Genomic DNA, 22968 nt, shown 5'->3' with positions numbered 1-22968 from the left:
AAATTTTAGGAACTTCTGTCTTTCAGTTTTATCGCCTTTTTTATCAGATAATATGGAATAGGTATTATGTATTTATTTCAATACAAGCGTGCTACCAATGACATGTCATATGAGACAAATATAAAATAATAATTATTTTTATTATTATTTTACTACGATAAATTATAACTTTTTCGCTATATGATACTTTTAATAATCTACGTTAAACATTTTTAAAATATCCATTTTTATTTATTGAAATTAATTTCCGAAAACAATTTAATATACTGCATGAGTTCAACAATTTCATTGTATAAGATATGCAAATGTTATAATTATGTAAGGAAAACTAATATTTAAATAGTGTTTAATCATTATTCTTGTAGCAGTAACATTTATAAGACGACGAAACGGTAATGTCATAAATGTTTAGGTCTTATTATTTTTCCAATAACAATTCCACAGTTATTTTCATATAATTTTGACTTATTTCACTTACAAAACCAATCTGTAGGGCAGAGTTCGAGTGGTTAAGATGTCATGTTGTTCTGGAATCACGGAAACGAATCCCACGAAAGAGACTTTATGCCCACAGGGAAAAACGTAAAACAATGCTCAGGAAACACGGGAGCTAATCTGGATGTAAAATATCCCAGTAATTTTTTTCGGCTGGTTGGTGAGGGACAAAACCCAATATATCTAGCCTCGTTTTTTACTATAATGTCGCACTATTGTTGGAGTAGTCGAGTCAGCAATGAACGTGATGAAAAGGACCGTTAGTTCTCACGGGGCGAAAAGGAAAACAAAATGAATGAATGCGGGAACATTAACATGAATTTACGTGTGAAGTACTCTTAAGTGATGCGTGTTTAATTTGTAAATATGGTTTTTTAAGAATAAATGACTGTTTTACATTTGAAGGCGGACGAGCAGTCTCAAATAAAAGGTCGACTCCGCCGTAGAATTGTCATGTTCCTCAACGGTGTTTGAATAGATTGATTGAAAAGACACATATTGTATATATATATATATATTTTACTCTTTCCGCCCTGTGGGCACTAAAAGGGCCTCTTTTAGACGGCCCATTATGGGTTCGGCCAGGCCCACAATGGGGCGACCGGGTGGTGAGAGACAGGGCCCGACATATCCGAATGGATCACGCCTCGAAAAACTCTTGGGGATTATTCGACCTGTTCGCCACCTTGACCGCTCGGCCATCCGGCCGTTTATATTGTATGTATTGTCTAAAAAGAAGTTTTTCTTTATTGTAAATTAAATCGTCGTGTCTTAATATAATTATATGTAATTATATGTATATATGTTACAGTAAAAACCCGTTTTTAGTGAAAACGCGTTTTAACTAGTTGAAACTAGTTTTTACTGGATGTCATTGTTATAACCCGTTTTGCCTAGTTAAAACTAGAATTTACTGCTGTACATGTTTTGATTTTAGATAAAACTAAAATCAAACATTAACTTTTTAACTTTTAACATTAGTTAAAACTAATTTTAGCTACATAAATATGTCTGGGGAAAATAAATAAAGTGATGATTGGGATTAAAACATTTGTATTATTTAATACGATATTTATTGAAAATATTGGTCACACATCTGTGTTATTAACATTAATTAACCCTTTGTCCCCGAAGGCACCGATCGATCGGTACCCTGGCTTTTTAAGCAAAACTTCGAGGGTACCGATTGATCGTTACTTTGGTAAATATCGATTTTTGTAAAATTTATTAACATCAGATATAATCTCGTTCGATATAAAGTGAATAAAGTATAATAATCCATTATATTAGTTGATAGCAGTACACTCAAACCTGTTTTCGTGCGGTTTTTTTTTGTGCGATTTTTTTTTGTTCGATTTGTTTTGTGTGATTTTTTGTGTGCGGTATATGAATTTCAATCGCATTGGTATACTGCACAAAAATAATTGCACAAAACACATTGCACATATAAAAAATCGCACAAAAAAAAAGACTGCACAAAAACAGGTTTGAGTGTATAAAATTTTGATTTTAAACAAATGTTTGATATAACGTGCGATAATTTCACAACGAATAAACATACGTGCATAAGTGTTATATCAAATAGTACAAAACAATATTCTACGTCTTTCTAACTCAGTGCCAGCAAACAACTATGTAACTAGACTATGTTAGTTTTCTCAAAATGTTACAAAATATCAAGTTTATGTGTCAGTTCTGATATATATTATTTTTTTCTTATAAAATTTTCTAATAAAATGCGTTGAAAAATATCGTATTTAAAACTAAAGATATTAGTAAATGTAAGTGATTTTTTTTCATACAGATATAATGATAATTTGATTTTTGGTGAACTTTTAAAATAATATCGCCTGACTGACGTATATTGCCTTAGGAGGGATCGCAAAATAAACGTAAACAAGATGTCGGGAGAAAAGGGTTAAACCTCATTTTAAACCTATATTCAAACTAAATCCCGTTTATTTTTTCATAACTTTAGGTTTATTTGTTAAAATGTTGTGAAGTAATTACTTCCAAGATGTGAAGAAGTAACTTTTTCTTTGTAATAATTAACATAAACGAAGTATTTCGTACGTTAACATTCAAGTTTAATATTTTGTATTTCGTAGATTTCACAAATCAAATTTCGAAAAAAGAAAGTTTTCCTGTGGAAATTGTGACAAAGAATTCTGTTGGAAGTCACACTCTAAGGATTCATCGTAGGATTCACACAGCAGAAAAGCCGTTCTGTTTCCAGTTATGCAATAAAACGTTGAATCACACATCATATCTACAAAACTATAATTTTTTTTTTTTTTTTTTACATTTCAGAGGTTTCTCTTCGGATATCAATTGTTTTTGTTTAATAATTGTATTATTACGTCAAGACATAAGACGATGACGAACAGTACATTACATATTGAACACGAATATACAGAAAATGTTTTGTTTTTAAATAAATATTGTTACGCAGCATTTCTTCATTGTTATTGACACTTGAATCGAGTCCATTTTGTTGTTTAACCTGTTTATTTTGCAATACATTTGTAGTTTATTAAAAATAAATCAATTTTTCTATCTGACAATATAACAAATTAAAAAATTATAATGTAAAAGAAAACCACATTTACTCCAACGGGTCTCGATACAACAACCACGTGAGTACGAAACTGACGTGCACACAACACACCACCGGATACGCTGTACACAATGTAAATTCTAAAGGCTTTAATTGATTGTAAAATTTTCAACTTTGTGACTTTAACGTCATGCTGTTACTCGTAAGCACGTAATGGTCTTCGTACTCACATGCTAATTTCTTAGAAACCAATATGTGAGATCACACTAAATACATGTATAAAGCCAGTTTTAATGTCGGATATACAGAATACACAAATAATGCAATTAAAAAATTAAGTGTTTCTGCGGGAGAGAAAGCGAGAGTCGGAGACGTCAAAGTCATGTGGCATCTGCAGCCAATTACCGCGATGATTCACTTCTACTTCTAAGCCTCATTCTTCGACGAATCCAGTAAGGAAACGAGTCTAAGAAATGGCATTTCGAAAGGTGCAGAATCAGTAAGTAGTTGTATTGTTTTCTGTTTATAGCGTTGTTACATGTATGGGCCCTAAATAATTCTTTGTTTTGCCATTAACTATCGTATGGTCTATAAAATTTAAGACAGAAAGCGATGATGTACTGCTTCTATTGTTATTATCAAGAGATTAAAAAAAGAAACTTGTAACGTGATAATTGACATGTCTGTTATTTGTAATTATTTCATCACTTGTTCGAGTCAAATGAACGTACTCTTACTGAATTTTTATATAATTATATATATATAATTATATATATTATGCTAGAAATATATATATATATATATATATATATATATTTCTAGCATATTTAAACTATAAGTACTTAACAAAAGTTTCGAATGTTATACTGGAGACAATGACTAAGAAAAACTTCATAATAAGCTTATTCCCTTGTGTAAATAACCCTCTGTTTACAATGTCCGAACTCACGAAAGACTCTTTTAAAGTCAAATGATTTAAGCAGCTTAAAATTTTCATTCTCTTAGTGAAATTATTTTCTGTCGTTAAAGTTAGTAGGCTTTGTTTACTTTTCAATACAGAAATGATTTTTTATATTCACTTCATTTCTGCAACATTTAATTCGGGTAGTTCAGGGTTCCTCGACGTGTAAATCGCTCATTCCTCAGTTTCATCAACTAGTAGGTGGGACGTTGAATTCTAAGAAGTAAAATTGGTAATTTATTTGTTTAAGGCAGTTGAATGAATGAATTAGTTAATTACATTTTGTACAAAGATGAATAAGATTCCAATATTTTTAATAATTTATTTTGTTGGTAAATATTTACATTAAGATCGTTAAACGTTTTTATTTAATTTTGTTTCAAAGAGACATATTTAATAGACATTTTAAACACAATAGATCCAATACGAGTGTTAAAGCAGCACTTTTGAAACGTTATTTGTTCACAGTTAGTTTCACATTATGAAAGTACCAAATAACTATACAGAGCAATTCAATTATTCGACTGATCTATTATTTATCGATCTATAAAGCAGGAGAAATCATGTTCAGAATGAATATGATAAACAGATATAGGTACGACGGTGTTACCTTATACACACCTTTCCCTTGTAAGTAAAACATTTCTTGTCATTTGTATAATGATTTTTAAAAATGATATAAGCGTTGATAGAAAAAATCCTAAACTTTTTATTATCTCTTACGAAAAATAAGATATAATTGTTTATCTTTTGTAAAATTAAAGTTCTGTAAGTTATTTCCAAGTCGTGAAAAAGTCTCCAGCTTCCAATCTTAACAAACTTGTATAATCACTTTTTACAATGGATGTTGATTGATAAATATTGTTGGCATAATGACTTAACATTGAAGCTTCAGGCTTGTATAACAAAATAATGGAAAATTCCAGGAAATCGCAGTTTGGGACCAACATTATCAGTTATAACAGTACAGTATACAATGACCTATACACATGAATTCAGAATATGATAGGTTACAGAATAACCTATTATTGTTAATAAAGAATTACAAAATAATTCCACGAGAATCCTGGATTATTTACATTTTCTATAACGAAAATTGTACAGACAAGTTTGTCTTTTTTAAAATTACTTTTTAATTCTAGACCGGAAATGGTAGAACACGTATCGAAGATACATTTATTTAACAAAAGCATACTCCGTAAAAACCATACACATAAACAAAAATCTTCACATTAATAAAAGGTCATTTTGCCATTAGTGTTAATATCTATAAACAATCAAATATCAACTATTCTGAACGATCATACAAAGAATTTAAAATATTAGTCATACATTTATTGTTCATACACCATTGTTGGAAATACTACAACTAACGTACAACAGAGATGTTTGTTCAAAAGTTATAATAAATACCTTTTTTGTTGTTTAGGATTTCTTCGAATGATATACGAATCCAAAACGACGAAGACGAAGAAATTATAATACCAGAAATTCAGTTAAAAAGAGTCCTGAACAGACATTTCGAACTTCTCATTAGACATTTCGGAAATTCGAAAGTACTGTTTATGCCATATACAATAGAGATCCTGAGACACTTCGTTACGTAAGTTTTTCACAATACTTACCTTTCAATTAATTTCAATACATTGTGATAAATTATAATTTATATTTTTTAAACAGCTACGTACAGACGGACGATCCCGGATTGACCTGTATTACACGCGCTTTCGATCTGTATAATCTAAGTATAAGATACGAGTTAGAGAATTTACGACTGAAATGCAGATCATTTATCATTCAGCAAATAAAACTGAATACCGTCTGCTCAATCCACGATTTCGCACGTATGATCGGTGATCTGGTCATAATTTATTCTTGCTGGCAAGCTTTCGACGAACTCGGAGAAAGACTATTTACAACAGTCGACTTTATGTCTTGTAAAATTGCAACAATTGATAGACTGGTGTCTCGAGGGATATACGAATCCGTCAGTGAATTGCGTTTACTCCAAGCCTTGTACCAGTGGAGCGAGGAAGAAGTTAAAAGAAATTTGGGTGCAGACAAATTCCATACGATGAATAAAGAATCGAAAAGGAATGTAATAAGAAATGTAATGGAGCCGTTTATTGGAAAAATCCGATTTCTTGCCATAAATGAAAACGAATTGCAATCTTGTGTTTATACGCTGAACTTGTTAACTACAGCAGAAAAGAATCATATTTGGCATGCTTTTAAGACTGGTGATTATTCCTTTTATCCGCATTACTTCAGTCGAGAAACAAATACCAGAAACAGAATAAATTATTGTAATTTGGTCTCGTACAAAAACCTTGGAGATGCTTCTATAGTCAGAAAAAGTGACATGAAAGGTTACACGTTTTTTAGCAGCGAAGTAGTTGTTAGGGAAGATTGTTACGTCACGGCTCTTCGATTTCCGGTGAAGCTAGGCGTACGTATTCCAGTGTTCGTATACGCGTATATTAACTCTTTGGACAACGGGCATTTCTCGTTTGACGCCGTTTGCAATTCAGAGGGAGTAGCGAATCTGCAAACGAAGTTGTTTCTAGAAAAGTATTGGTCAATTCGTTTATTTGCTTTCTTTTTCCTCGTTGAAAATGTCCAACCCGATGTCGAGTTTTCACCTTATCTGAGTTTCTTTGTGAGCGGAGAAGACACAGATGCCAGGAAATTCGAAGACAAATTTCTAACCGTTGACAGAAACCTTATGGATAATATTTACTTTTTGGTTGATTTATATTTTTGAATTGAAAAGTTTTTCTTTGGAAAAAAGTGAAATCTAAACGAGAATATAATTCGAATAATTACTTCTTACTGTATTACTGTGTAAAATTTCCGCAAAATGTCTGTGTACGTGAACTGGATAATGAATTTTAAATTGTTTTCTTTATAGCCAATAAAGTTGAATTTAAATATAAAAAGTGCTTATCAATGTAAATTTTCTTTCTGAAAGGTAAATTGTCATTAGTCGAGTTGGTATAATTCAAGATTTTGTATTTACAAACATATCATCAAAAAAGTTTATAATTGTCAGATACAAGCTGCAAGCATTTGAATGATAATTACGTTCTTTCTTCGTGTTAATGAGGACTATAAATATGAATGGTTTGACTTATTTCTAGCCTTATAGATGTAATAGGCTTTTAAGGCTATCAATTTACCTATTTTTTTTTTGTATTTGTTTAATGCTTACACGCATTAATTATAAGCATATAAACTATCATAAATTAAATTCTATTATAATAAAAATGGTTGTTATTAATATGTTATAATTTATATTTATTGTTTCTCTTTGTTCGTGGTTCTCAAATGAAAATGCATTACTATCGATTGCGAATCTAAGAAATACGGTACTTAGAAGTATTTAAAGTAAATTTTCTAATGTGAAATTTTAATATAAATAACAATAAATTACTCACTTAAAATCCTACCTGTATATTATAAACGAAAATTATTCAAAACATGGCCTAGGACACAACTTATAAAACTACAATTTAATACATCCATCAGATTGTTTACTAAACACACTACTCTATTTTATTACTTTCGTGTCAATATTTCTTAAATGCTAATGGAAATATTGATAAACTATACTCATTATATTAATTATATACAACATTGCATTGCATTAAGATATATAATTTCCATATTACCTGAATACAAAATCGATATGTACAGGTACTATACATCTGTACTTTTATGAATCATTTCGATACTTCAGTCTATTACAAGTAACATGTTAAGAAATATAGAATAATCTTTCACTAAATTTCGTGTAAATCGTGGGTCATACTAATACATCAAGCAATTTGTAATTATTGATTAATAATTATCCCACGATATTCAATCGTAGATGTCTGTTTCTTCTTATCAAGAAACACTTAACTTCATTTATCCATTAATCAGAGCTGTTAAGACGTTTGGTATTCAGATACTGAGTAGAGTTACAGAGTAGGGAGCTGTCTGGTAGACATAGCCTGGCGAAGGATGGGAGAGAAGTACAGGAGGAAAGTAAGGAAGGAAGTGGGAATGGGATCTCCTGAGATCTTACATCGCAATTATTTATGAAAACAGTAATAAAATACATACAAAGTTCCAATTTGGCAGAGATGAATGTAGGTGCACTTATATACAACATATGATGCAATCAGTACAGCGAGTCACATAATCCAATAATACATTGTAAGAAAGGAAGTAATACAGAAAGATAAATGCGTGTACAAGAAAGATTAAAACTGTAATTTACAATGAGAACAAAACAACAAGAGTTTAACGGCTAGTGCATCAATACGCAGTATGTTGTAAGCCAATACACGAACGTGTTCAATGAAGTCAAATTGAAACAGAGATACAGCATTACACAGTACACAAGAAAGACACATTCACGTACCACAGAATGTGAGAGTTTATAAACTGTCCATGGTAGAGAGGCCAACAAGCTTTTTCCGCTTGTCCCTTAACAGTGGGAATAGTATCTTGCTGTTGTAGTTCAGGTTGCAGGCTGTGCTGAAGTCTGTGTTGCCCGGAATATGCTGCAGGATTCGACGAAAGTCACTAGGTGCCGTTAAGACTTCTTGTTCGCACAGAGAAAGTCGAGTTGGGGTGGCCAGTTTTGGTCCTTTTGCATACAGTAGACAAATAAGTCGTGCTGTTCTGCATCGTAGTGCGGGCAGTCAATAAAAGTATGAAACACATCCCCAAAAACACACCATCACAGTCACAGGAATTGCAGTTGCTCTTCCCAAACCGATGTAGATAATAAAACAAGTTCCCGTGCCCGGTCAGACACTGAGTAAGGCTATAGGTGGAAAATATGTGAAAAAGCCGTTGCCGGCTCTGCACTGAGGGTAGGAAGCGGAAGATAGTACGCCCAGTGTTAGACGCAGTCCATTCAGACTGCCAAGCGGACAGAGCCTTCTTCTGAAGATAGCCATTTATGATAGCTTATAGGCACCGTGTTGAAGGAAGGTGAGTACTCTTTTGCTAGCTCGTCCGCCCTTTCATTTCCGCTGATGTCATTATGACCTAGGACCCAGCAAAAGTAAACATTTCTCCTTATTTTGAGGTACGCTTCTGCGTGCCTTTTATCACATTTAGGACGTATCTGCTGTCAGATAGAAATTGAAAATTCCCTTTTAGGGTTTTTAGTTTCGCCGTTATTGTTGTTAGGGCTTTACACATTGCCCAGAGCTCCGCTTGATTGTTGGAGCAATGGGCTTTGTAGCTTATAATATTCCTCGTGAACAACTGTGTTGGTGGTATTGTTTCTCACAATAAAAGCCGTCCCTATCCCATTCTCATTTTTTGCCCCATCGATATATATACTTCAGTTCACATCCGCAATGTTTTCGTCGTTTTCTTTGTGTATCAACGTGATGTTGCTTTCGGCAGGATGTTGTCTTACCTCCGCACCAGAATGGTACGTGTCAACATGGTAGGTGCCAATTAGCTGAAGTAATTTCTGACAGCTGTCTGGATAGTCATTCTCGTTAATTATGTCCTGTGAGTTTCGTGTGTTCTCTCTCATCCTTTCGGGTAAATCCTTATTTAAAAGGTTCCACTTCCAAACAATGTGGTGTATTTTAATATGAATGGAGATCAGGTTGGCCAACACCAACAGGGCATCCGTAGGTGCTGTACGGTATGCCCTGCAGATCCGAATAGCAAAACCTCTTTGCACTGATAGTAACTTTCGTTTTTTATGGATCAGGCTTGCCTTCTTGCCCCAGATCTGAGCAGCATACAGAAGTGATTGTTCGATTGCTCCTTTATAAATTATGCTACATTGTTTAGCTCTTAATCCTTAAGTATTACGTGCAATGTAATATAGACTGTTAGCCTTTTAGATAAAATTATTGCAAAGTTCCTCTATATGATATTTCCAGCTTAAAGTTGGGTCGATGATGACTACCAAGTACCTCAGATGCAAAATAATGTTAATTTTGTTTCTGTTAATATAAAGGCAAGGAGAACGTTGCAGTTGCTTACGTCTTCCCTTTTTCGTACAGACAAGGGCTTAGAACTTTTTAAAATGTATAGGAAGCTTATGCTTCTCACTTGAATTGTAAACCTGACGAAGGATTTCATTGCCTTTACTTTGTAAAATATCGCAATTTTGATGCTAAATTAACCGTTTTGATCGTATCAACTGCGAAATTTCGAAGCCTAATATCTTGTGTACTTGGAAGTGTTTGGATCAGATCGTCATAGGCTAGGTATTCAGATACTGTATATGAATGATCGTCCAGTCAACACTAAAAGTTACACCAGCAAACTTTTCGGTGTTTATGTCAACGTTATAGAAAAGTTTTGGTGGTTCAATGTATTACTGTTTTCCGCCACCATCGTCATAGAAAATGTCTTGTGTAGTAGTTGGACATTCGTGTTTCCGAAGCAGAAATACTCGGTTACGTCGGTCATGGCATTGTTTCTATTATTTTACCGTTTTCAATTTAGCTATATAAAAAACAGAAAATTGTATTTACCAAGCGAAAAAAGTGCATTTGAAGATGAAATCGCACAATTGAGAAGGATCGAAAATTTATTTCTGATATTTTCTTGTTTGGCATTTTTTACCGCAATTACAGCCGTAATTTTTTCGATATCTTCGTATACCACGCCTTTATAGAAAAATCGGTTGTGGAAATCGTTTTCTGTGACGTGAATATAATACTAATTGTAATATTTGAATCGACTCAAATTATAAGAAATCATGTGAGTGGATATTCTTTTTAACTTGTTGATTAAAACAAAAATTTTGGGCCTGGTTCATCGAAGGCTGGCCCACGCCCAGAATTTCTGGCGCGTTATAGTTTTATAGGCCCAGACTAATTTGAATTAGAGGCCCGTATACAGTGTTTTCTCCAGAGGACGAGGCGCGATACGGAACCGATCTTTGCGAATTTTTTCATTTATCAATCTACTTTAAAAACGATATATGTGCTTAGAAAGCTTTGAGTTCAACGTGGAAGGAGAGTCGTTACGAAAAGCGAAACACAACACAATTTGAATCTAGGTGATCCGCGTCACTGCAGAGTGAAAACAATCAACAATGTCCGTGCAGTATTCTACTTTATTTAAAATTATTTTATATTTTTAATTATTATAAAATGTTCGAGTGCAATTTAAAAACTTTATAACTTTACTAGTAGTTGTGATAGAGAAATTATATAGAATGTATTGGAAATAAGAAAATCAGAATCTATAAAGGCTTGAAAGAGTTAATCCATTATTAAATAGTTTTAACTAAAACTGCGTAGATTAAGCTTTCTAATACTTTTTACATATTTTTTATATCAAAAATACTTATAAATTTATAAACTTTTTAACTTGCAATTGGACTTTAAAGACATCCTGTATATAGGGGAGCTGGAAAAGTGAAGTTTAATGACTCAATATTAAACGAATAAATAAATTTACTGCCAGGTATTATAATAATTGTTATGTTTGAAAAATGGATTTTTTACGTCTAGTTCGTTTCGAAAATTGTCATCGCACGCCAATGATATAGATATTAATTTATACCGCTTACACGTATACGAAATATATGCCAAAATGCATTTTAGACGTGCTGGTTCCTCTTCAGTTGTGTTTCTTTATAAATGTAAATGTATATATATAATTACACTTTAATCATTATTTATAGTATACTTTACATAAAAATTTTCATTAATTAATTTACGATATTACAATATTATCGTTTCTTCTCAATTTTCACTGATATAAATTTTAACAATTTAGTGTTTAACTTTCTTTTCTTCTACTTTTATTCTTCGCTTTCTTCATAACTTTCAACATATAACTTTTAACAGGTAAGAATTTTTATTATTCACATTTACGAAATTTCGTTTATCATACGGGCGATAACACTTTTAAATAACGGGTCGGTTAGATTTGTAACTTTCGATTGGATAATAGAACGTCACGTGGTCATTACAGAAAAATTTTTCAAAAAAGTGAATCGATGCAGCTATTATTTGTAAAGTTTAAATTTAATTAAGAAAGTTTGAAATACGCCATTTATGAAAATATGTAAAAATGCAACTGAAGGGAAATTCGTTCGTCGAGCGTGAACGTGAAGTGATCACTGACTTTCACAGTCGCGACAATACTGCGATCTCCGATCCCAAATAGATAAAATGTTTATTTTACAACTAATACTTTCGTAAAATAAGTATCCTGTACTTTCCATCAAAACATGAAACGAATATTACCAATCATTCAGCTGGATTAGACAAAAATTGCACATGTTATGAAAAATTCACACACAGACAACAGCTTATATATTAGTAATTTATGTATTTTTAAATTTTATATCGTCGGGAAAAAGTACTTTAATATAATGACTATAATCAACAATTGTAGAATCATATTAGTTATATACAGTCTCACATTCCACTTTCAGATTACATACGAAATATCATCAGACTCATAACAACGTTGCATGCCCACGCGTCTTTTATATTAGTAGTTATTGTTATTAATTAAATAGTAAGCTAATTTAAAGTAGATGAATAAAATTAGTACTAGGAAAATTTAGAATCCGTACAGAGTCCGTATGGTTGTGGAGATATCTGAAAGATCGTGACTGTAGAAGATGCATTCGATCTCTGCCTGAATTGAAAGCAAGCATAACACGCCATATTGCTGCAATTCCTCAAGAAACCTGTGGGCGCTACTGTTGAACACGCTGCAAGGCGCTTCGAACAAGTAATTGAGGCAAATGCATTGCAAATTGAACAAATGCCGTGAATAAAAACTTTTCGCGTGTTTCTATTTTCTGTTTCTTGTTCTTCATGCCCCATTTTTTCATCTAGCGGAAGAAATTTGAACTAAGTATTTTTTTTTTGCATTTTTTTTTCCCCGTGGTCCATATAAGGTATGTACCAAGTTTCATCAAAATACGTGAAAGCGAACGGGTTCTATACAGGTCTAAGTAGGGCAACTTTAATTATAACCACCCTGCATTTAAGTTTCAGGTAGCATCACTTTTATTTCAAATTTGTAACGGACAAAATAGTGAGGAACGTTTTACTTCCTTCGTTTAGCGTGAAAATTGAAGATTGGTGCATTATAAAAAGGCTAAATGTAAACATTTTTAATTAGGAAGTGAAGAATGAAGTTTCAATCTTCACTTCCTCAGGAGATTACTTACAACAATACTCAAACACCAAAATACTTGCTGAGCTTACTGCTACTTTTAATTTCTAACGTTTTCAACCTAATCCAGGCCGTTGGGAGAGTATTGGCGTCTTTTGCATTTAAACACTTGTCTTATATCTTACTCTTATATATTTCTACTTTTTCCATTCCTAACGCAATCGTCGGGAAATGGACCGTCTTGACTATTCTCGCTTTATCCCATTTTACGTTCGCTTTTTCCGTTTGTCCCATGATCGCCAAAATGGTGTTATTATGCCCTTTTTTTCATCATATTTGTGTTCCTTTATACGTGTCGCCAAATTACGTCTAGTGACTCCAACGTAATCTTTTGTCACTCCTAATTGCTCATTCTCAAAGGGAATTTTATAAACTCTCGCCCTATCTTGCATTCTCATTATGTCCTTATCATTTCTAAGCAATCTGTATATGTTTGGTGCTTTTTTTTATATCATTTTTGTGTTTTTATATTTACATAACTCTTCCATCACTCCCTCCATTTTTCTGTCGTATGTGAACTTGCTGATCGGATCCCCTCTATTACATCCTCTGTGTCTATGCTGTTAATTGTTAAAAGGGCGTTCGTATATTGCACCAACGTACAAGATCAAATTAAAAAGATTAGCAAAATTAAAAAAGTGGCAAAGCAGTTAGGATATAAAGCGAACGTAATAGAAGGATTGCTTAAGAGTTACAAACAGCATAGGCACAGAGGATTTAATAGAGGGGATCCAATCAGCAAGTTAACATACGACAGAAAAATGAAGGAAGTTATGGAAGAGTTATGTAAATATAAAAACACAAAAATGATATAAAAAAAAGCACCAAACATATACAGATTGCTTAGAAATGATAAGGACATAATGAGAATGCAAGATAGGGCGAGAGTTTATAAAATTCCCTTTGAGAATGAGCAATTAGGAGTGACAAAAGATTACGTTGGAGTCACTAGACGTAATTTGGCGACACGTATAAAGGAACACAAATATGATGAAAAAAAGGGCATAATAACACCATTTTGGCGATCATGGGACAAACGGAAAGAGCGAACGTAAAATGGGATAAAGCGAGAATAGTCAAGACGGTCCATTCCCCGACGATTGCGTTAGGAATGGAAAAAGTAGAAATATATAAGAGTAAGGTAGAAGACAAGTGTTTAAATGCAAAAGACGCCAATACTCTTCCAACGACCTAGATTAGGTTGAAAACGTTAGAAATTAAAAGTAGCAGTAAGCTCAGCAAGTGTTTTGGTGTTTGAGTATTGTTGAATGAAGTTTCGTTGAATGAACGAAAAATGGCGAAAACGATAACATTGAATTGAAAGGTTGCCATGATAATAAATATTCGTTTATTATTGGAGTTACGTACGATATGTTTTTTATTTTATTTTATTCGATAATCTAGTCAATATATAAAAGAATTTATTAAATATTGTTTTGACGAATAAACATTGAACAATATTTGACAACAGGAAGCAAATGAATTGTTAAAAACTGTTCTTTTGTATTTTTTTTTAGAGTAAGCACTGAGTTGTTTGTTTCAAATCCTCTTTATTTTTTATTAAATTTACATTTTTCTTTTTAAGATGTTGTGAAGTAATTACTTCCAAGATGTGCAGAAGTAACTTTTTCTGTATTTATTTGTAATAATTAACATAAACGAATTATTTTGTACGTTAACATTGAAGTTAAATATTTTGTATTTCGTAGATTTCACAAATCAAAGTTCGAAAAAAAAATTTTTATTGTGGAAATTGTGACAAAGAATTCTGTTGAAAGTCACACACTTTGAATATCGTAGAAGGATCGACACAGGAGAAAAGCCGTTCTGTTTCCAGTTATGCGGTAAAACGTTCAATCACACATCAAATCTACAAAACTATAATTTTTTTTACATTTCAGAGGTTTCTATTTGGCAATCAATTGTTTTTGTTTAATAATTGTATTATTACGTCAAGACATAAGACGATGACGTACAGTACATTACATATTGGACATAAAAATACAGAAAATGTTTTGCTTTTAAATAAATATTGTTACCCAGCATTTTTTCATTGGTTTTGCCACTTGAATCGAGTCCATTTTGTTGTTTGATCTGTTTATTTTACAATACATTTGTAGTTTATTAAAAAAAAATCATTTTTTCTATCTCACAATATAACAAATTAGAAAATTATAATGTAAAAGAAAACCACATTTATTCCAACGGATCTCGATACAACAACCACATGAGTACCAAAGTGACAAGCACAGAACACACCACTGGCCACGCGGTACTCAATGTAAATTTTAAAGGCTTTAATTGATTGTAAAATTTTCAACTTTGTGACTTCAACGTCATGCTGTTACTCGTAAGCACGTAATGGTTTTCGTAGTCATATGCTAATTTCTTAGATACGTATATGTGAGATCACAATAAATACATGTATAAAACCAGTTTTAATGTCAAATATACAGAATACACAAATAATGCAATTAAAACAGTAAGTGTTTCTGCGGGAGAGAAAGCGAGAGTCAGTGACGACAAAGTCATGTGGCATCTGCAGCCAATTACCGCGATGATTCATTTCTACTTCTAATCGCATGTTGCCTCCGTTCTTCGACGAGTCCAGTACGGAAACGAACCAAAAGGATGGCAGTTCGAGAGATGCAGAATCAGTAAGTTGTATTGTTTTCTGTTTATAGCGTTTCTACATGTATGGGACCCAAATAATTCTGTGTTTTGCCATTGACTATCGTATGGTCTAAAAAATTTAAGTGAGAAAGCGATGATCTACTGCTTCTATGGTATTATCAAGAGCTTAAAAAAGGAAGCTTAATAAATGACATAAGTTGATTTTCTGTCTGTTATTTGTGATTATTTCATCACATATGTTCGTGTAAAATAAACGTACTCTTACAGAATTTATATATATATATATAATAATAATAATCTTACTCAATTTATATATATAGGCATATTTCTAGAATAATTAAACTATAAGTACTTAACAAAAGTTTCGATTGTCTTACTGGAGACAATGATCAAGCAAAACTTTACAATAAGCTTATTCCCTTGTGTAAATAACCACCTGTTCACAATGTTCGAACTCGTGAAGTATACTCTTCCACTTTTAACGTCAAAGTGTTTAAGCAGCTTAAAATTTCCCTTTTCTTAGTGAAATTATTTTCTGTCTTTAAAGTTTGAGTTAATAAGCTTTGTTTACTTTTCAACATAGAAATGATTAATACTCATTTTCTTTTCTACAACATTTAATTCGGGTAGTTCAGTGTTCCTCGACTTGTGAATTGCGTATTCCTCAGTTCCATGAAGTAGTAGGTGGGACGTTGAGTTCTAAGAAGTAAAAGTGGTATTTATTTGTTTAAGGCAGTTGAATGAATGAATTAATTACATTTTGTACAAAGATTTGATTACGATTAATAAGATTGCAATATTTTTAATGATATATTTTATTAAAAATTAAGATCTTTCAACTTTTACTTTTAATTTTGATTTAAAGAGGCATATTTATTATAGACATTTTAATCACAATAAAAATAGTGTTTTATTTAAAACAATAGATCCGATACGTGTTAAAACAGCACTTTTTAAACGTTATTTGTTCAATTATCAGGTAGTTTCACATTATTAAATGACATTACAGAAAAATTCACTTATTCGACTGGTTTGTTATTTATCGGTCTATAAAGCAGGAGAAATCATGTTCAGAATAAATGTTAATGAAAACCTAAATTTTTTATCATTTGTTACTAAAAATAAGATGTAATTGTTCATTTTTTGTAAAACTACAGTTTTGTAAGTTATTTCCAGGTCGAGAAAAAATTTCCAGCTTCTCCCTTTTAACGAACTTAATCACTTTTTAAATGGATGTTGATTGATAAATATTGTTGGCATAATGACTTAACATTCAAGCTACAGGCTTGTATAACAAAATAATGGAAAATTCCAGAAAATCGCAGTTTGGGACTAACATTATCAGTTATAACAGTACAGTATACAATGACCTATACACCTGGATTCAAAATATGATAGGTTACAGAAAAATCTATTATTCTTCGTGAAGAATTACAAAATAATTTTACGAGAATCCTGGATTATTTACATTTTCTATAACAAAAACTGTACAGACAAGTTTGTCTTTTTTAAAATTACTTTTTAATTCTAGACCGGAAATGGTAGAACACGTATCGAAGATACATTTATTTAACAAAAGCATACTCCGTCAAAAACCATAGACATACACAAAAGTCTTGACATTAATAAAAGGTCACTTTAACATTAGTGTTAATATCAATAAATAATCAAGTATCATCTATTCTAAACGATCATACAAAGAATTTAAAATATTAGTCATACATTTATTGTTCATACACCATTCTCAGAAATACTACAACTAACGTAAACAGAGATGTTTGTTCAAAAGTAATAATAAATACCTTTTATGTCGTTTAGGTTTTCTTCGAGTGAGATACGAATCCAAAACGAAGAACACGAAGAAGTTATAATACCAGAGGTTCACTTAAAAAGGGTCCTGAACACACATTTGGAACTTCTCATTACACATTTCGAAAATTCTAAAGTACTGTTTATGCCATATACAATAGAGACCCTGAGACACTTCGTTTCGTAAGTTTTTCACAATACTTACCTTTCAATTAATTTCCATACATTGTGATAAATTATAATTTATATTTTTTAAACAGCTACGTACATATGGACGATCCCGGATTGACCTGTATTACACGCGCTTTCGATCTGTATCATCTGAGTTTAAGATACGAATTACAGAATTTACGACTGAAATGCAGATCATTTATCATTCAGCAAATAAATGTGCATACCGTCTGTTCAATCCACGATTTCGCACGTATGATCGGTGATCTGGTCATAACTTATTATTGCTGGCGAGCTTTCGACAAACACGGAGAAAGACTATTTAGAAGAGTCGACTTTATGTCTTGTAAAATTGCAACAATTGATAGACTGGTGTCTCGAGGTATATACGAATCTGTCAGTGAATTGCGTTTACTTCAAGCCGTGTATCATTGGAGCGAGGAAGAAGTTCAAAGAAAATTGGGTGCAGACAAATTCCTTTCGATGAATGAAGAATCGAAAAGAAATGTAATAAGAAATGTAATGGAGCCGTTTATTGAAAAAATCAGATTTCTTGCCATGAATGAACACGAATTGCAATCTTGTGTTTATACGCTGAACTTGTTAACTGCACAAGAAAAAAGTCATATTTGGCATACTTTTATGACTGGTGATTATTCCTTTTATCCGAGTTACTTCAGTCGAGAAACAAATACCAGAAGCAGTATAAATTATTGTAACTTGTTCTCGTATATAAATTATGCAGATCCTTGTTCTATAGTCACAAAAAAATATGTGAAAGGTTACACGTTTTTTAGCACCGAAGTAGTTGTGAGGGAAGATTGTTACGTCACGACTCTTCGATTTCCGGTGAAGCTATGCGAACCTATTCCAGTGTTCGTATACGCGTATATTAACTCTTTGGACAACGGGCATTTTTCGTTTAACACCGTTTGCCATCCAGATGGAATAGCCGATCTGGAAACGAAGTTGTATCTAGAAAAAGATTCGTCAATTCGTCTATTTGCTTTCTTTATTTTCGCTGAAAATGTCCAACCCTATGTCATGTTTTCACCTTATCTGAGTTTCTTTGTGAGCGGGGAAGGAACAGATGGCAGGATATTGGAAGACAAATTTCTAACCGTTAACAGAAACCTTATGGATAATATTTACTTTTTGGTTGATTTATATTTTTGAAGTCGAAAGTTTTTCTCTGGAATAAAGTGAAATCTAAACGAGAATATAATTCGAATAATCACTTTTTACTGTATCATTTTAAATTTCCGCGAAATGTCTGTGTACGTGAACTGGATTACGAGTTTCAAATTGTCTTCTGTAAACCCAATAGAGTTGAATTTAAATATAAAAAGTGCTTATCAACGTAATTTTTTTTCTGAAAAAGAAATTATCATTAGTTGAGTTGGTATAATTCTAAATTTAGTATTTACAAATGTACGATTATCGAGAAAGATTATAATTGAATGATAATTACGTTCTTTTTTGTTGTTAATGAGGACTATAAATATGAAAGGTTGACTAGAATTTTTGTCTAAATGTAAGAGCTAGTCGATATCCACATTTCAATTTCTGTATTTACAGTATTATATCATCGCAATTATGGCATTTCAATTGATAAATTAGTGAACTCCCAATTTTGTTCATTTGACTTAATTACATCATTAAGATAATATCCTGCTTCCCATGTGATTAAATTTCTTTCTGTTTTGTGTAATACTAACGGAATACGTTAATAGTCCAGTGTATTTTCTCATTATAGTTGAAAGATTATTTTTAGAATGCAAATTTTTATAACATGCTGTAGTGAAATTTTTTTCGAGTTCGGCCCTTCCTTTTCAAAATAAAGTATGACATAACACACACGAAATATAATTAGTCAAAAATTGAAAACGCCGTAGAACAATACAAAAAATGTAGTAGTGCAGTAGTGTAGTGTGTTTAGTTACTAAACATACTTTTTTTAGAGGACAAGGCGCGATACGGAACCGATCTTTGCGAATTTTTTCATTTATCAATCTATTTTAAAAACGATATATGTGATTAGAAAGCTTTGAGTTCAACATGGAAGGAGACTCGTTACGAAAAGCGAAACACAACACAATTTGAATCTTTGAATGATGCAGCTGATCTAGGTGATCCGCGTCACAGCAGAGTGAAAACAATCAACAATGTCCGTGCAGTATTTTACTTTATTTAAAATGATTTTATATTTTTAATTATTATAAAATGTTCGAGTGCAATTTAAAAACTTTATAACTTTACTAGTAGTTGTGATAGAGAAATTATATAGAATGTATTGGAAATAAGAAAATCAGAATCTATAAAGTCTGGGAAGAGTTGGTCCATTATTAAATAGTTTTATCTAAAACTGCGTAGATTGAGCTTTCTATTACTTTTTACATATGTTTTATATCACAAATACTAATAAAGTTATTAACTTTTTAACCTGCACTTGGACTTTAAAGACATCCTGTATATAGGGGAGCTGGAAAAGTGAAGTTTAATGACTCAATATTAAACGAATAAATAAATGTACTGCCAGGTATTATAATAATTGTTATGTTTGAAAAATGGATTTTTTCCGTCTAGTTCGTTTTGAAAATTGTCATCGCACGCCAATGATATAGATATTAATTTATACCGCTTACACGTATACGAAATATATGCCAAAATGCATTTTAGACGTGCTGGTTCCTCTTCAGTTGTGTTTCTTTATAAATGTAAATGTGTATATATAATTACACTTTAATCATTATTTATAATATACTTTACATTAAAATTTCCAAAATAAAGTATGACATAACACATGAAATATAATTAGTCTAAAATTGAAAACGCCGTAGAACAATACAAAAAATGTAGTAGTGCAGTAGTGTAGTGTGTTTAGTTACTAAACATACTGCTCTACTTTGTTACTTTCTTTCAATATTTTTTAAAAGCTAATGGAAATATTGGTATATTATAGTTATGTTAATTATATACAACATTGCATTTCATTAAGATATATAATTTCCATAATATTACCTGAATACAAAATGGATATGTACAGGTACTATACATCTGTACTTTTATGGCTCATTCCGATACTTTAGTCTATTACAAGTAACATGTTAAAAAATATAGAATAATCTTTCACTAAATTTCGTGAAAATTGTGGGTCATACTAATACATCAATCAATTTGTAATTATTAATTAATAATTATTCCACGGTATTCAATCGCAGATGTCTGTTTCTTCTGATCAAGAAACACTTAACTTTATTTGTCCATTCATTAGGCTGTTAAGATGTTTAGTATTCAGATATTGAGTAGAGTTACAGAGTAGGGGGCTGTATGGTAGACTTAGCTTGGCGAAGGATAGGAGAGAAGTATAGGTGGAAAGTAAGGAAGGAAGGGAGTGGAAATGGGGTCTCCTGAGATTTTACATCGCAATTATCTATGATAACAGTAATAAAATACATACAAAGTTCCAATTTGGCAGAGATGAATGTAGGTGCACTTATATACAATATATGATGCAATCAGTACAGCGAGTCACATAATCCAATAATACATTGTAAGAAAGGAAGTAATACAGAAAATAAATGCGTGTACAAGAAAGATTAAAACTGTAATTTACAATGAGAACAAAACAACAAGAGTTTAACGGCTAGTAGCATGCATAACACAGTATGTTGTAAGCCAATACATGAATGTGCTCAATGAAGTCAAATTGAAACAGAGATACAGCATTACACAGTACACAAGAAAGACACATTCACATACCACAGAATGTGAGAGTTTATTAACTGTTTATGGTAGAGGAGCCAACAAGCTTTTTCCGCTTGTCCCTTAATAGTGGGAATAGTATCTTGCTGTTGTAGTTGAGGTTGCAGGCTGTGCTGAAGTCTGTGTTGCCCGGAATATGCTGCAGGATTCGACGAAAGACACGAGGTGCCGGTAAGCCTCCTTGTCCGCACAGAGAAAGTCGAGTTGGGGTGGCCAGTTTTGGCTTTTTTGTATACAGTAGACAAATAAGTCGTGCCGTTCTGCATCGTAGTGCGGGTAGTCTATTAAAGTATGAAACACTTCCCCAAAAACACACCATCACAGTCACAGGAATTGCAGTTGCTCTTCCCAAACCGATGTAGATAATAAAACAAGTTCCCGTGCCTGGTAAAACACTGAGTAAGGCTATAGGTGGAAAATATGTAGAAAAGCCGTTGCCGGCTCTGCACTCAGGGTAGGAAGCGGAAGATGGTACGCCCAGTAGTAGACGCAGTCCATTCAGACTGCCAAGCGGACAGAGCCTTCTTCTGAAGATAGCCATTTATGTAGATTATAGGCACCGTGTTGAAGGAAGGTGAGACGTCCAGTGTGATGCTCTTTGCTAGCTCGTCCGCCTTTTCATTTCCGCTGATGCCATTATGACCTGGGACTCAGCAACAGAAAACATTTCTCCTTCTTTTGAAGTACGCTTCTGCGTGCCCTTTATCACATTTAGGACGTATGTGCTGTCAGTCAGAAATTAAAAATTCCCTTTTTAGGGTTTTTAGTTTTGCCGTTATTGTTGTTAGGGCTTTGCACATTGCCCAGAGCTCCGCTTGATTGTTGGAGCAATGGGCTTGTAGCTTATAATATTCCTCGTAAATAACTGTGTTGGTGGTATTTTTTCTCACAATAAAAGCCGTCCCTGTCCCATTCTCATTTTTTGCCCCATCGATATATATACTCCAGTTCACATCCGCTATGTTTTTGTCGTTTTCTTTGTGTATCAACGTGATGTTGCTTTCGGCAGGATGTTGTCTTACCTCCGCACCAGAATGGTACGTGTCAACATGGTAGGTGCCAATTAGCTGAAGTAATTCCTGACAGCTGTCTGGATAGTCATTCTCGTTAATTATGTCCTGTGAGTTTCGTGTGTTCTCTCTCATCCTTTCGGGTAAATCCTTATTTAAAAGGTTCCACTTCCAAACAATGTGGTGTATTTTAATATGAATGGAGATCAGGTTGGCCAACACCAACAGGGCATCCGTAGGTGCTGTACGGTATGCCCTGCAGATCCGAATAGCAAAACCTCTTTGCACTGATAGTAACTTTCGTTTTTTATGGATCAGGCTTGCCTTCTTGCCCCAGATCTGAGCAGCATACAGAAGTGATTGTTCGATTGCTCCTTTATAAATTATGC

General features: G+C 32.7%; 1 long non-coding RNA gene across 1 annotated transcript; it reads left to right on the top strand.

Moving 5' to 3' along the window:
* The first annotated feature begins 5450 nt into the window (after nt 1–5450).
* Nucleotides 5451–5784, top strand: LOC136968123 (uncharacterized). The gene is made up of 2 exons (XR_010879608.1): nt 5451–5616; nt 5694–5784. It is a non-coding gene; the product is annotated as an uncharacterized lncRNA (long non-coding RNA).
* The last annotated feature ends 17184 nt before the right edge of the window (nt 5785–22968 follow it).

Source organism: Centruroides vittatus, unplaced genomic scaffold (genome assembly GCF_030686945.1).
Source record: "Centruroides vittatus isolate TY-2023 unplaced genomic scaffold, ASM3068694v2 contig_14, whole genome shotgun sequence".
In the NCBI taxonomy this organism is placed as follows: domain Eukaryota; kingdom Metazoa; phylum Arthropoda; class Arachnida; order Scorpiones; family Buthidae; genus Centruroides; species Centruroides vittatus.
This window is presented reverse-complemented; position numbering and strand designations above follow the sequence as displayed.